The sequence below is a fragment of the Notamacropus eugenii genome, chromosome 5 (genome assembly GCF_028372415.1).
Source record: "Notamacropus eugenii isolate mMacEug1 chromosome 5, mMacEug1.pri_v2, whole genome shotgun sequence".
In the NCBI taxonomy this organism is placed as follows: Eukaryota; Metazoa; Chordata; class Mammalia; order Diprotodontia; family Macropodidae; genus Notamacropus; species Notamacropus eugenii.
Genome location: NC_092876.1, coordinates 70,123,271 through 70,138,035, shown reverse-complemented (window position 1 = coordinate 70,138,035; position 14,765 = coordinate 70,123,271). Strand labels below are relative to the sequence as shown.

The 14,765-nt window shown below is 41.9% G+C and overlaps 1 protein-coding gene across 13 annotated transcripts in view; it reads right to left on the bottom strand.

The window, feature by feature from the left end:
* Positions 1 to 14,765, bottom strand: part of EPB41 (erythrocyte membrane protein band 4.1) — a 210,258-nt gene that overhangs the window by 165,579 nt on the left and 29,914 nt on the right. For 11 of the 13 annotated variants that reach the window (XM_072609615.1, XM_072609601.1, XM_072609607.1 and 8 more), the window contains exon 1: positions 12,895 to 13,156. The exons of the other annotated variants lie outside the window; for them this stretch is intronic. The gene's annotated coding sequence lies outside the window, so the exon portion shown is untranslated. Of the gene's footprint in view, positions 1 to 12,894; positions 13,157 to 14,765 lie in introns of those variants that run through there. 13 annotated transcript variants of the gene reach the window in all.

Genomic DNA, 14,765 nt, shown 5'->3' with positions numbered 1-14,765 from the left:
ATGAGATACGTACAGAATAGATGAAAGGTATTTTAGAATGGAAGCCTAAAGCAACTAGGGGGCTGGGAAATGCCTACTGCAGAAAGTGACATGTGAGCTGAGTCTTGAAATTAGTCAGGGATACCAACAGACAAAGGCAAGATGCACAAAGGTACGGAGGACCAGAGATAGATTGTGATATGAAAACAGTAAGCAAGGCCACTATAGCTAGATCTAAAAGTGTAAGGAGGGGAGTAAAGTACAAGAAGCCTGGAAAGGTAGGAAGGGGTTAGGTTGTAAAGAGCTGTAAATGCAAAACAAAGAAGTGTTTATTTGATCATGGAAATAATAGGGAATCTTTGATATTAACTGAGTGGAGGGGAGGGGGTGATAGGGTCAGAAAATTGAGCAAAAGATGGATGGGAATAGGAAGAGACCTAAGGTAAGGATTCCAATTAAAAGGCTATTGGAATAGTGCAGACAAGAAATGATGAGGGTCTGAATAAGGGTGGTGATTGCATGAGGAAAGAGAGGGGGAATTATACGACAGATGTTGTAAAGGCAAACATGACAGGATGTGGCAACTCATTAGATATATGGGATGAGTAAGAATAAGCATTTCTCAGTGACACTGAGGTTTTGAACCCAGATGATTTACAAGGATAGTGCTACCCCTGGACAATAACAGGAAAGTTCAAAAGAGGGGTGGATTTTGGGGAAAAGAAAACAAACTCTGTTATGAACATATTCAGTTTGAGATGTCTAAAAGACAACTAGTTCAAGATGTCCAATAGGCAGCTGGTGATGTAGTCTCAGAAGAGAAACTAAGACTGAATATATAGATCAAGGAAGCACCTAAATAGAAATATTAATTAAACTTATGGGAGCTAATGAGATTACTAATTGAGAGTGTAGAGAAAAAATGAGAGGAGAGCCCAGAGGATACCCAATAGGGCATGACATGGATGAAGATACAGCAAAGAAGACTAAAAAGTCACTATTAGATATGCAGCAGGAAAACCAGGAGAGAACATCATCATATAATTTACAAATAAGTATATATGCATATATCAGAAATGTAATAAGCTAAAAAATGTTTTGCTGATACTCCACACTCAAAAAAGTTTGAGGATCAGTGTCCTAAGGAGTTGGAAGTTTATTAATCCATGCCCTGGATGAGCCTAGAAACAACGACCTGAAAAATACCAAACAGCGGTCAGAGGAAAGAATACAGCATGAAGTCACACAGTTTATATATAACTTCATAGGTTCAATATAGAGATAGTTAATGGGAGATTATCATAATGAGAGAATTGCTCTTTATGGAAGCAAATTAAAACATGATCTCCTTCTTTAATACCTTAAGATTATTTCACAAATGCCACCAAAGTCATAGAAAAGACCAATAGGTAGCTTTCGATAGCTACCTATTTGGACACACCCTTTGGATAGAAATATATATATATATACATACATACATACTTACATGTCTACATGTAAAATAAGCAAGTCAAAAGAGACTAGCATAAACAAATACTCCACTCAAGTTTTTTCCTGAGAACAATAACTTTCTCCCCTCCAAAAATTGTGGAGATGGTTTGAAAATTATAATATATACCATTATAGACTATTAGAACTTCCTTCTTTAATTCTACAGATTTATACATACTATTTATACAAAACTCTAGGTATTCTTCAGCCACCTCACTACACATTCATTAAATCACAGCAGACTGAATCAAAATACTAATCTAGCCCAGTGTGTTTGCAACTATATTTATTATACTGAATAGTACTGAACACACCATGAACCAAGTCATAAAAATTACACCATAAGTTACCAATAACATAGCATCAAATTTAAATAAACAACGAAAATTAATGATATCAGTTTGGCATAGAAGTATAATTTAAAAACTATTTACTGTAAATCGATTGCTTTTTCAGTAGCTATGAATTCTCTGCAACCGGACATTTTCAAATTTGAGGATTCCTGCCCAAGGAGGAAAAAAGTTTTTCATAATAAAAGGATGCTCATATCACTAAAGAAACATAAAGGTAAATCCGTGTCCAGATCATCTTAAAATACACTGAAAACACAATCTTCATCCAAATGTTTAAGAGATCAGCAGAGGGTCTGCTGACAAAGAGAACCCACAGGGAACAAGACAACAATTGTGAGAAGTGCATGTGTCGGGTAACAAGGAAATAGAACAGTGGTTTGAATGCATTGATTTCTGGATTTTACAAGCAAATTTACCTCCTTTATGACTGCTTCTACTCTGAAGCTTATGAATGAGAGCATCAGTAGACAGCTGAACAGACACCAACACCTAACTCTATGAGCAACCCTGTGTGCGCATCATCGACATTGCAGATCGCAGGCTGGACATGTTACTCCAGCATCCGCTGGTTAACATATCAAAGTGCCTGCAGAGCATTCAAGTGTCCTGCGGCTTTTAGGCAGCAACCCTGACAGGCTCACTCTGAAAGGAGGGAAAAGGCACAATGTGGAAATTTGATTTGCCAAGGAAGCTCAACTTCACGTTAGTTGTAAATATCCTATAATTTCAATTTATTCACCAACAAAAGAACAAAAATTAAGGACATTTTTTAATTGGCCTGTGGTTTTAAATTTTCCAGGTTGTTCTATTTGAACAGCACACATGAAAATATTATACTAGTGAACATTACTGTGGGGCACACAAAGCCTTGCAACAAGAATTTTTAAAATTGCAAAAAGTATTTTTAAAAGGGCTAGGCTTTGCAGAACAAGAAACTGGGGCATTGGAGGGGATAGGGGAAAACATCAAGATTTACTCAACAAAATATTTTCACATATATTCTCATTTGATCTTCACAACAGTCCAATGAGACAGACAGATCTGATACTACTCTCCTCATTTCATAAATGCAGAAAAGGGTAGTAACAAAGACTAATAAAACAATATACAACGTGATGGTTCAAAATGGGAATTTTGTACATATCCCTTTAAAGAAAAATTTAAATGCTACCTTCTACAGAAATCCTTCCCTAACCAACACCACCTAGGTCACAACTACCATGTCTAGTCTAGGTGATCCCACTCCTCAGATCTAACACAGTACTTTATACCTGCTAATCATTTTCTTATTCTACTCTTTGTAATAGCTCTTGGGGCAATATAATGGAAAAAAACCACCTGAAATGAAGTTTAAAAATGGGCTCCACTGAGTTGGGAAATCTTGGGCAAGTCTCATGATCTCACTGTGTTTCAGTCTGACCTGACTGGTAACCTATCTAACAAGATGTAGGGAGCACTGAATGAGATAACATATGAGGCAGTGTGAAAACATGATGAGGTGGGGAGTCAGACGACCTAAGTTCTCTTTCTGGCTCTCTTGTATACTATCTGTGTAACTCTGAACACAGCAGCTACCCCCTCTGGGCCTCAATTCCCTCCCCAAAATGAGGGGTTGGACTAGATTCTATTCTAAAGCACCTGTAAAGGTTATAAAAATATGGACTATAGAGGACAGTGTCAAATCACCCTCAAAGTTCACAAACTCCCAGAGGATCCCAGGGCCATGTTCTAATCTCATGTGTATTCCTTCCTCTAGAGGCATCAGCCAGCAACATGGAGTATGGCCCAAAAGAGATTAAAATGTAACTGAGAAATATTTAACAAAAAAAGTAAAAACATGATAAAACTAGATAATGTTGATATGTGGACACCGCTGTCCCATATGACCTATCACACCCTTAAAAACAATTACTGATCAATAAATATCTGTTGAATTTAAAAAAAAGATGTCTTTTTGAGAATTTAGGAATTGTTATTATATATCATTATATTAAACAATTAGGATTATGAAAATTACAAAACTATTCATACATTTTGGTCCAGAAATCCCACTTTTAGATTTATAAAATAATGTTATTAACCAGAAAAAAGACTTCTGTATAAAAATATCCACAGAAGCACCACAATTACTTATAACTATCTAACTGCCTACTGAATATTTCAAACTTTTGTTTCCTACACATCTCAAATACAACACATCTAAAACTAACCACATTATATTTCATCAAAAACTCATCCCTCTTTAAGCACAACTAGTTTACAACTTTACTTCTAGTCACCCAGATTTGTAACCTCAGTGTCATCCTCAAAATCACATTTTCTGTCCACCCATACATGCAGTCAATTGCTAAATCTTGTCACTTCTATGTCCACATCTCTGGTATTTGTCTCCTCTTTGCTCACGCAGTCACTTCCCTGGTCCAGGCCCCCATCCTCTCTAGCTGGACTACTGCAATAGCCTCCTCATTGGTGTCCCAGCCTCAAGTCCTCTCCTTTCTAAGTCATCCTTCACCAGATACCAAAGTGATTTAACTAAAATGCAGGTCTGACCATATCACTCCCTTACCCTGGTCGATAAACTCCACTGACTCCCTATTGCCTCTAAGAGCAAATACAGTTATTCCATTTATATTTTGGAGCTCTTCAGAACCTGGGCTCAACTCACATTTGCAATATTATTATAAATTAGTCCCTTTTCCATACTCTCTGATCCAGCCAAACTGACCTCCTTGATGGTTTTAAGCCATGTGATAGAGTCAAGGACTTTCTTTTCCTGGTCTTCAATAATGATGGTTGCTGAGGGGGCAGGAGCAGAAAGTGCAGAACCAGTTTCCAGGTCATATCACCACAAGGGCTGCCTCCCAGGATGGTGGCTGCAGGGGGCCAGCTGGGAGGGGCGCTCTCTTCCAGGAGATTTGGGGTTTGGGTTCTGGGCCTGCCTCCAAAAGGACCTGAGGTGGTGTGGTGGCCATGGTTTGGCTCCCCTGGTCCGTGCTGCCTGCCTCTGGTCTCTTTCAAAATGTGTGTGGCTCCAGTGAGGTGGCCTCACAGAACACAAGCTCATAGGGTTCTTGAGGTCTCTATTCCCCAGTGTCTAGCATGGTACCTGGAACATAATCGGTGCTGAAAAAGTGTGTGCTCATTAACTGGAATAGCAAAAAAGTGAAGAAAAATCTTTATCAGGCAACTGGGCAATGGCTAATCGTGGTATGTGAAAATAATGGAGTATTACTGTGCCATAAGGAATGATGAATATTTCAAAGAAATAAAGCAGGGCCAAAAGAATTAACATATAGATTTATATATAAACAATCACTATAACTATGTACAACTTTAAATGGCAAAATTCAGTAGAAACGTTGGATAGTGTCGGTACTAATTTATGAAGTATACAGTAGTCCTTTCAGCAAAGAAACAAAAATATCTATGCATAAGTGTGCAGTACAATCAGTTGCAACTATTCCTTTGTGTTGTTTTATTTAACTGCTTTCAGAGATTTTACACTGTACAAGATTCAGTCAGGAGTATGTTGGGGGTAGTTGTTTAGACAATCTAGTCAAATACAATTTATGAATATAATTTTTATGAAAAAATTTAAATTTTAAACAGTATTTCCTGAACAAAGCGGTTCAATTCACTGGAAAATTTAGGGTTATTCCTAAAATTTAACAATGACATATCAGGAGGAGCTTGATTTAGTTGTAAAATAAACACTAAAAAAAATTTGTCTCTTCTGACAGCAAAGAGCAGGTGTAGACCACAAGAAGGGTGCCACCTGGAAGCACCTGAGGTCCTCCTGCAAGCCTACTCTATGTATTTGCTAAGTGCCGAGTCCCTCGGCATCCAAACTGGCAAATGGCAAAGTTCTTAAGTAAATGTGCAATCAAAGAGGCAAAGATTTCCAGAGCTACCAGTAATGCAGCCCCTCCACCCATCTCTAAAGCAAAATAAAACCATAAGAAATTTAGCTACTTGAATATCTCATTAACCCAGGATTATCTCATTAAAGAAAAACTGGACAGCTGGTGCTACTGATAAAGCTCAAAGTGAATTCAAGACAGATAACAACAGACAACCAAGCAGGTTTCTTTCAAGTCTTTCACTTTTTTGCCTACAACATTTTCCACTCCCATTAATCTGATATGAAAGCTAAGTTTGTGCAATGAATGTCTTGAGACAGAGTATTTACACACATCCAGTATATTAAGGCAAAAAAAAATTGTTCATAAATAATACAGATGATCAGGAATATTCCAGTAGAAATTTACATCTCTGCAAACACATTAAATGGCTTGGTCAGGATCATGACATACATAAAGATGAATTGATCTAATTTTCAAAAGAAAATTTTTTTTCCAATCTGATTTTGATAGTTATCTTTCTCCCCAAAGTTCCTTCATTCAATCCCCCATTTGCTAAGTGCCTATTAAATGAACTCCTCCCCTTCAGTCCTGTTTAGAGCTCATTGTGGTGTGGAGCGGAAATGAGATGGATTCTCCAACAAGAAAACAAGCATCATCTACCAAACAGGAAAGGCTTGGGCTATCAGACTAGCTATATTCAGGGAGACTCATCACCAAAGACTGAATGACAGCTAATGAGAGTTTTTTTTATCACTGCAATTCACAATAGGGGTGGCATTAGTAATAGGAAGGCACTAGTGAATCATGGGCATTTTGAAATATAGTAAAAGTACTGTGCAGGCACTCAAGAGAGATGCAAAGAAAATAAGATTGTGCCTCTGTCCTCATGGAGTTTATAATCTAGCAACAAGCTGGCTAACAAGGTCCAGACAGATTAAATACTATCTGACCAACTTATGGCTAACTACTTCCTGGCAGCATTTTGTTCAAAGGCATCAAATACTTTATAGCCAACAAACACAGTGGGATCTTGTATTCTCTACAAGTGCATGACTGTAAAGATGTGGTCTGCTATAGAATACTATTTGCAAAAACCTGCCTATTCCTTTCTTAATATTCCACTGGTGATGCTATATGACTGTGAACCATGAATTACTACAATCTCTGAGGAATCACAAACTGCAGGTCACCCAAAGGACAATGGAGAAATGCATGGTGGGAGTAAATAGACTGAAACATATTTCCAACGATGAATTGTGGGAAAAAAACAGCAACAACAAAAAAAAAAGATATCAAAGAGATGTATGACTACGAAAGGATGTAGTCCAGCCATTTAACAAGAGGAAAGAATAAAATAGAGATAGGCGACATTGGTGGTTTATATAATGTCAAAATACATAGGCTCTAAAACACTAGGTGGACCCCTTACCAAGGATTTGCAGGAGGACATGGACAACAGCATAAAAGGATGAGAAGGCCTGGGTGGGTTTTCATCTGCAACTATTAGAGGAATACCCACACTGAGGAGGAGATCCACTGAACCATTTGACTAAAGTCTAACCACCTAGGACTATTTTGTAAAATTTTACAATTAATGGTTTTCACAATAAGCTATTATGAATATGTATATAACTCTTTGGAAGTAGTTTAGTCATTGGATGCTTTACAATACGCTTGTAGTTAAAATCCCATTTCCTCTATAAGTTGGGGAAAAGAAGTAGAAGGAGAGGAAGTATGTTAATTTGGATTCATTTAACACTTAGTAAGCACTGTGGTGAGAAAGATAAATATAAAGTCCCTGCCCTCAAGGAATTGACAATCTAGTAGAGAAGGTAAGACAATACAGAAAAATTATTGAAGAAACATATTTTCTAGTAGAATTATTTGTATATCCCTTATCCCTAGGTAATGGCAACCTCTAAAGGCAAGGACCACGTCAAATTCATGAATTTTTCCTCAGAATCAGGACCTCAGAGGGCACCTAATGCAGCCCAGACACGCATAAAAATGTGCTCTCCACCAAACACAATAACCAATCAAAAAGCATTTATTATCTACTATGCTCCTAAGATAGTCCATTTCATTTCTGGACAGCTCTAATCTTTAGGAAGAGTTCAAGGAGAAAATTTGTCTCTGCGCCTCACCTTCACTCCTCCTAGTTCAATCCTCTGCACCAAGTAGAACATGTCCAATACCTGTGCAAATGGGATAGCCTTTCAACTCTTTCCTTAGTCCTCCAAGCCTTGTTTCTCTCCTTGCAACTTAAGATGGCATTAACATTTTTGGAGGCTATATCAAAATTTGTTCTGAACCTGCAATCTACTAAATGCCCCAGATCTTTCTCAGACAATTCTATCTAGCCACACCTCTTACATACTGTTAATGAGTTAAAAAAAAAAAAAATTTTCACAAGTGTGAAAAAATCAGCCTTTACATTTACCCTTACCAAATTTCACTTTATTTTATTTGACCTAGCATTTCAGAAAGCTCAACTCTGCATTATTCACAGCATTTAAGACATAAGCCTGCAACTCAAGAGGCTTACCCTCATCACAAGAGGAACCAGATGAAAGCCTGTTTAAAATAAAAACAACAAAGGATATGGTGATGTGTGCACAGTGCTCCATAAATGAATGAACATACCAGGGAGGTAGCAGTAGTATCTGGAGCTTTTTACACGTATTACCTGTACCAAGGGTTCTCTGCCTCTTTTCAAGTCCCTTACCTTTAAGCTTTCGGTAAACAAACCAGTCAACAAGTAACTATTAAGTACTTTGTATGTGTCAAGCACTGTGGGGCTTGTGTGGTTTGTCCTTTGTTTTTGAAGAGGATATGGCATCAGGGAGATGATGACATGACTTACAAACTGACTTAGATTTGAGTAAGGGAGGATTGTACAAAGTCACCAGTCTCACTTTCTCCTCCAGAGCTATCTGGGTGGAGTGACCAGATATGATTCAGGACAACTGGAGATGGCCCAGGCTAAGGGAGACCTTGGCCCTTTTAAGCTAAGATCTCTTCAAGTTCTCACTTTGAGTGAGGCAACACGGCCTCTTTTAAGAAGTAAGTTAAGGTAGGCCTCTTTTAAGAAGTAAGTTAAGGGATGACCTCTTTAATTAAAAAAAAAAAAATCAAACCAGGAGGGGAAGACCTTCACGGTTGCTGGTCAAAACAGAAACAGTTACTGTTGACATTCACTCCGAGGCAGGAGAAACCAAAAAATAACCATTAAACGGCGCTTGAGCAGGGACCAACTGTCCAATCCAAGAGATTCAGAGTGAATTGGGTCTTTGAGAAAGAATTCTAGCCAGTAAATCCCAAGTTAACTAGCTGGTTTTTGGCCATCAAAATTCATCTTCCTTTGGGCAGAACACCCTCTTGGGGCTACAAATACAATGAAAGAAATAATTGCTGCTCCCAGCATACATTCTAAGAGGGAGACAACTCCATCATTCATTATTCAATATTAAAGGAAATAAATTCTAGAGTTATATATATGCTCATAAGAAATAAAATTAAAATGTTAATTTCAATAGAATTATGTTATTTACCAAATATTCCCACATCACCTTGAAAAGTTTCTCACAGACCTTGGGCTTAAAAGTACCAAGGCTGAGAACTCTTGCAGTACACAATGAAGCCCCAGGGGCTTGAAATAGAGATCAAGAAGCCTTTCTTTACGAAAAAAATTAAGATCTGGGGAAATTTCAAGGGAGTTTCACTAAAAGCTCATGTTCCATTAATACTAGAATTCCCCTCCCCACCTCTGTGTGTACACGCTGCACCCTCACTTCCCCCCCAACCTGGAAGACTCTTGCCTCACCTCCATTCCTTAGAATTTCCTAATTCCCTTGGAGGCTAGGCTCAAGTGCTAGCTCCTACAAGGGCATTTTCCTAATTCTCCTCTCCCTCTCCTCCTTAGATTCTTCCCCCACTGTGAAATTACTTTTTATTAATTTTGAATAAATCTAGTATTTATTTAACTGTAAACATGCTGTAAACACAAAGAAAATATAAACCTCTCAAGGACAGAGACTATCACTTTTCTTTGTAGCTAACACCAGCACCTGGGACATAGCAAGCCCTTAATAAAAGTGTGTTGTATTAAACCTAGGGAATTGAATTTCTGTGATTTGCTATATTTAATCTTCCTGACTATTACTGGAAAACTTTCCATTGGCTACCTTCCTAAGAAGACTATCAATAAAATTCTATATCAGATGGCTTAGGATGCTTGTAAAAGAGATACTGTGTACACATAGTACCTGTTACTGTATGTAATGACAACACTACCAACACAATCTATTTCCATACTTCTAGTTTTCAGTCACACAGCTGACTGTCACACTGACTGACAGTCACACACCTATGTCTGGTTCTAAAACTTATGAATCACCTCTTGAACAAACTTAAAAACCTGAATGGAAATTTCATATAGAGTTTTTTAAGGTCCAAAGAAAAGTTTAGCATCCCTCCTGACTGAAGAATCTATATGAGTTACAAAGTTTAATCAAATAGAGCACATACCCACTTACCCTTTCTCCTTTCTTTATGATCTAGACCACTGAAAGGCCAAAGAATTTTTATTTGAAATGCATAAATTTAAGAACTGGAAAGAATCACAGGAAGTTGTCAACCTCTGCTAAAGAATGAATTTACTGTATCACCGTTTTAACTAAAGGAAACACAACTCAAACACAAATACATCAGAAACACAAATAGTCTTGTGATTTTTCAGTCCTGGTTGACTAGTTAACAAGTTGTCAGAGAAAAACTTAATAAGGAATATTCTCTCGATAAGAACTAAAGGTTTGGCTCACACATGCACACACACACACACTAAAGTCACTTCCAGAAATCTGAGTAGGAATAGTAACCAATGGCACCCTATATTTAAGAAATGGAAAACAAAATGAAGACGAAAACAAAACCCAACGACATAACAATTGTAAAGTCCTTAATACAATGCCTGGTACACAGCAAGTGCTATACAATTGTTAGCTATTATTATTGGTTTGGACTTCACATAGAAAACTAACTTCTAAAAATGCCAATATCCAGAAGGCAAAGAATTGATAAGATTTACAGAATGGAAAGAGGGCTCTGCCCTACATCTTTGTTTTTCAGTAGGGGTTTATATTACAAGAGCAGACCTGGGATTAAATGAGACTTTAGAAAAGGAAAAATGGTGGACTGAAGTAAATGGCCAAACCAACAAAGGTTTCAGTTCAAATTCAGACAGATAATGGAAAGAGTAAGGATAAAAAATTGTCATATATCCTCATGATGAGCCATAAAAATCCACTATAGTAATACTCAGAGCATAACCATTTATTTCAGTTTTCCCTAAAAGCAGAAAGAACAAAATAGCAGCTGTGAAACCATCCAAATTACTAAAATAAAAGCTTAGCATCTTTCAAAAAATCTTCAACACACATGCCAGAGAGTCTCCAAAGACTATTCAATTATGACTGGGTACAGTCAAGAAAACAACAGTATGACAGTCACTATTATGTGGCTAGAAACCAATCCATCAGCAATTTGTTCCACGTGAAATCACTTTCTGTCTCGAGAGAATGCCTGTTCCTAGGAAGAATAAACCTGTTTGGGCAAAACCTCACCAGCAATAGCTTGATGATGAAATTCTGAGGACAAGTCTAGTATCCAATTTCCGCATACGTAAGGTAACAATACAATCCCTAGTAAATGTTATTATTATATGTGCGCATGCGTGTGTGTGTAGTCACAATGCCAAACTAAATAACTATGATTCTAAAGAATCCCAAAAACAAAGAATATAGATATTTAATCTCTCAAATTGAGAGACTGTTAAAAGTATATTTTTTTTCAAATGCCCCAAATCATCTCACTAGGAAGTAGCATGGGATCTGCCAACAAAGTACCAGTACTGTGATAGAAGGTAATAGGGAAGTAGAATGAGCCCTGGATTTGTGATTCTAGACACCAGAGTTCAAAACTGTACTGTATGACCATGAATGAGTCATATGACCTCGAAATACTTCAGTTTCCCGGAAAAAGTTTGCCATGAGGAAAGTGCTTTGCAAACTTTGAAGCACTGTATAAACTATTCTCTCTCATCTGCATATGCCCTGTGGCATTTCAAAGCCTACAGTTTGCTCTCCTTCCCCCAATACACCAGAAGCATGTTACAGCCAATCATGGTGCCAGGACCTTTGTAGAGTTCCACTACCAAGATTAGTTACTCATCTCTCCTGACCCTCATCTTCCTCTTTAAAGTGGGAATAATAAGAATTGCACAGGATTGCAATAAAGAAAACCCTAAAGATTTACAGAGGCAGCACAGGCAGTGGGGAGGGACCAGCACAGGTCTGGCCGCTTACTGGCCCCAGGTGACCCTGGGCAGGTCTTCTGGCCCTCGAGGTCCTCCCCTGTTGGTCCCTTCTGGCTCTAGAGGTAGCTACATGTCATGCTGGATGAGGGAGCGCTGGACGGGAGAATCCAGAAGACCTGAGTTCCAATCCTGCTCCAGTCCTTGACCAGCTGGGTGACCCTGGACACCTCACTGAACCTCTCTGCCTCAGCGTCCCCATCAGTAAACCGGGGATGGGGGCACCTACTTCCCAGGGCTGTGAGGACAACACGAGATAACGAGTACATTACTATGCCAATGCTAGCTATTGTCACTGCCACGACAAGACCCACGTCCTAATAAGGATCAATAATAACTTCTAGGAACCTGGGAAAGGTGGGGTGCTCCTACTGAGGCAGTCCCCGGCCGCGGACCCTGCACGACCCGCGCAGAAGGGGAGGGGGACTAGGAAAAAGAAAAAAACTTTTTGGAAATCCCCCCACCCCCGGTCTGCGCCCCGACCCCCCCAGGGGCGCCCTCCCCGGGAACACGAGGGGCTCGAGCCCCAGGCCCAGCCCCGCCGCCAGAGGTCCCGGCTTCGAACTTGCAGGGTGACCTTGGGCGAGTCCCTCTCCCCCTGGGCCTCAGTTTCCCCGCCCAGGTCCAAATCACCCGGTTTCCTGCTACAGATGGGGAGCCCCCTCCCGCGGCGGGGCCTCCGGGCCCGGGGACTCCGGGGGCGCCGCCGCAAACAAAGAGGCTGGGCCGGCGGCGGCGCCAGGACCGTCCCCTCGGGACAGCTCCGCGCCCGCCCGGCCCGGCCCGGCCCGACCCCGGCCCCTGCCCGGCCGCCTCGCCTCGCCTCGCCTCGCCTCACCGTGCACGGCTCGGGATGCTCGCGTCGCTCCCGCTCCCGCTCCGCTCCCGCCGCCGCCCGAGGAACAATGGCAGGAGGCGCCGCCGCCTCGCGGGCTGCCCGCCTGACTGACTGACCAACCGACCGCCAGAACAAGCCAAGGCAGGGAGGAAGGAAGGAACGGGCGGCCTGGCGCGCGCCTCCCCCTGCCGACGGTCCCCGGCGGCGCCGCGGCCCCGGCCCTCGCGGCACTCACGCGCGCCCGCACGCCTCCCCCTCCCCCAGCCCCTCCTCAGCTCCCCCCCACCTCCTTGCCCCACAACATTGTAGTAAACTCCGATTGGGCCGCGCTCGAGGGAAGGAGGGGGCCGGGCCCGCGGGCCCCCAGCCCATTGGCTGAGGGCAAGCTCCGGCTGCGCCCTCCCGCCCCCCCTTCCTGAGACCTTACTGGAGGAGGAAGGGGCGGGAGGGGAGAGAAGAAAAGGGGAGGGGGAGGAAAGGAGCTGGCGGCGCGTGCGCACGCGCGGGGCGAAGCCCCTGCTCCAAACCTGGGCCGGGTTCTAGCTCTGGCGCCGCACCCACGTGGGAAGCTAGCCCGCTGGGAGCCGGGCCTTCCCGCCTGGGGAAGGGGGCGGGGGAACGTTCCAGCCCCGGGAGAGGCCGGCAGGCAAGAGGCAGAGAAACAGAAGGGGAGCCAGCTGGAAGCAGGGATGCCCAACGCGGTGGCCCCACCCCTGAGACCTCCTCCGTAGTGCGGCACTTCTGCCCATTGGCGGAACGTGGAGGGAGCCTGGCACCTGCACCTAGCACCTGGCACTCGCTCCGGCTGGCCCCGCGCCAGGCCTGCGGGGGCATCTGGCGATTCAAAGCCTCCCGGGGCCTCAGTTTCCTCCTCTGTCATTCGCGTTTGGAGCACACCTTTAACCATCCCTCCAGCTCTGACTTTGTAACACTGCCTGTGCCCACCCACCCCACTACCCTCTCCTGACTGCCTTGTGCTGACAAATATTTACCAGCAAGCTCCCTGGAAGGAAAAAACCCATGTAGGTGTGCCCACAGCATAGCTTTAAAGCATCATCTGCTAACATTCTCTCCAATCAGCCAAACAATAAATCAGGTATTGACTCGGAGTGGTTATCGAATTCCCAGGTTTAAGGGGGGGAGTGGATGGAGAGCCCGACCTGGAGTCAGAAAGACCTGAGCTCAAATCCAGTCTCAGACACTTACTAGGTAGGTGACTCTGGGCAAGTCACTTTACCCTGTTTGCCTCAGTTTCCTTATCTGTAAAAATGAGCCCGAGAAGGAAATGGCAAACTGCTCTAGTATCTCTGCCCAGAAAATCCCAAATGGGGGTCATGGAGAGTCAGACACGATTGAACAAGTGTACATGACATTTTATCAACTGGCGTCTCCAACTAGCAGGCTGCTGCTTAATGCCAGTCTGATTCTTAGCAGAATCCCTTAGTTCGAAATCTAAGAACTTTCCAGCCTTGTAGAAAACTGTAAACAAATAAATTGACTAATAAAAAGTTTCCCCAAAAAAAGAACTTACCAGACGTCTCCCATGTTATTCATCTCTCATTCTGTGATAACAGCTATCCTAGGCCATAATCCACATTCCATCTCCCTTCTACTTGCTTTTGCCTTGGCTGTTTGCCTTGGCTGTCCTACTCCATTCCTACAATGGACAGCACTCCCTTCTCATCCCAGACCCTCAGAATCCTTGGTTTCCTTCAAGACCTTCAAGTTGTTGTTCAGTATTTGATTCCTCTTTACCCCATTTGGGGTTTTCTTGGCAAAGATACTGGACTGGTTTGCCATTTCCTCTTCCAGCTAATTTTACAGATGAGGAAACTGAGGCAAACAGGGTGAAGCAACTTGCCTAGGATCAC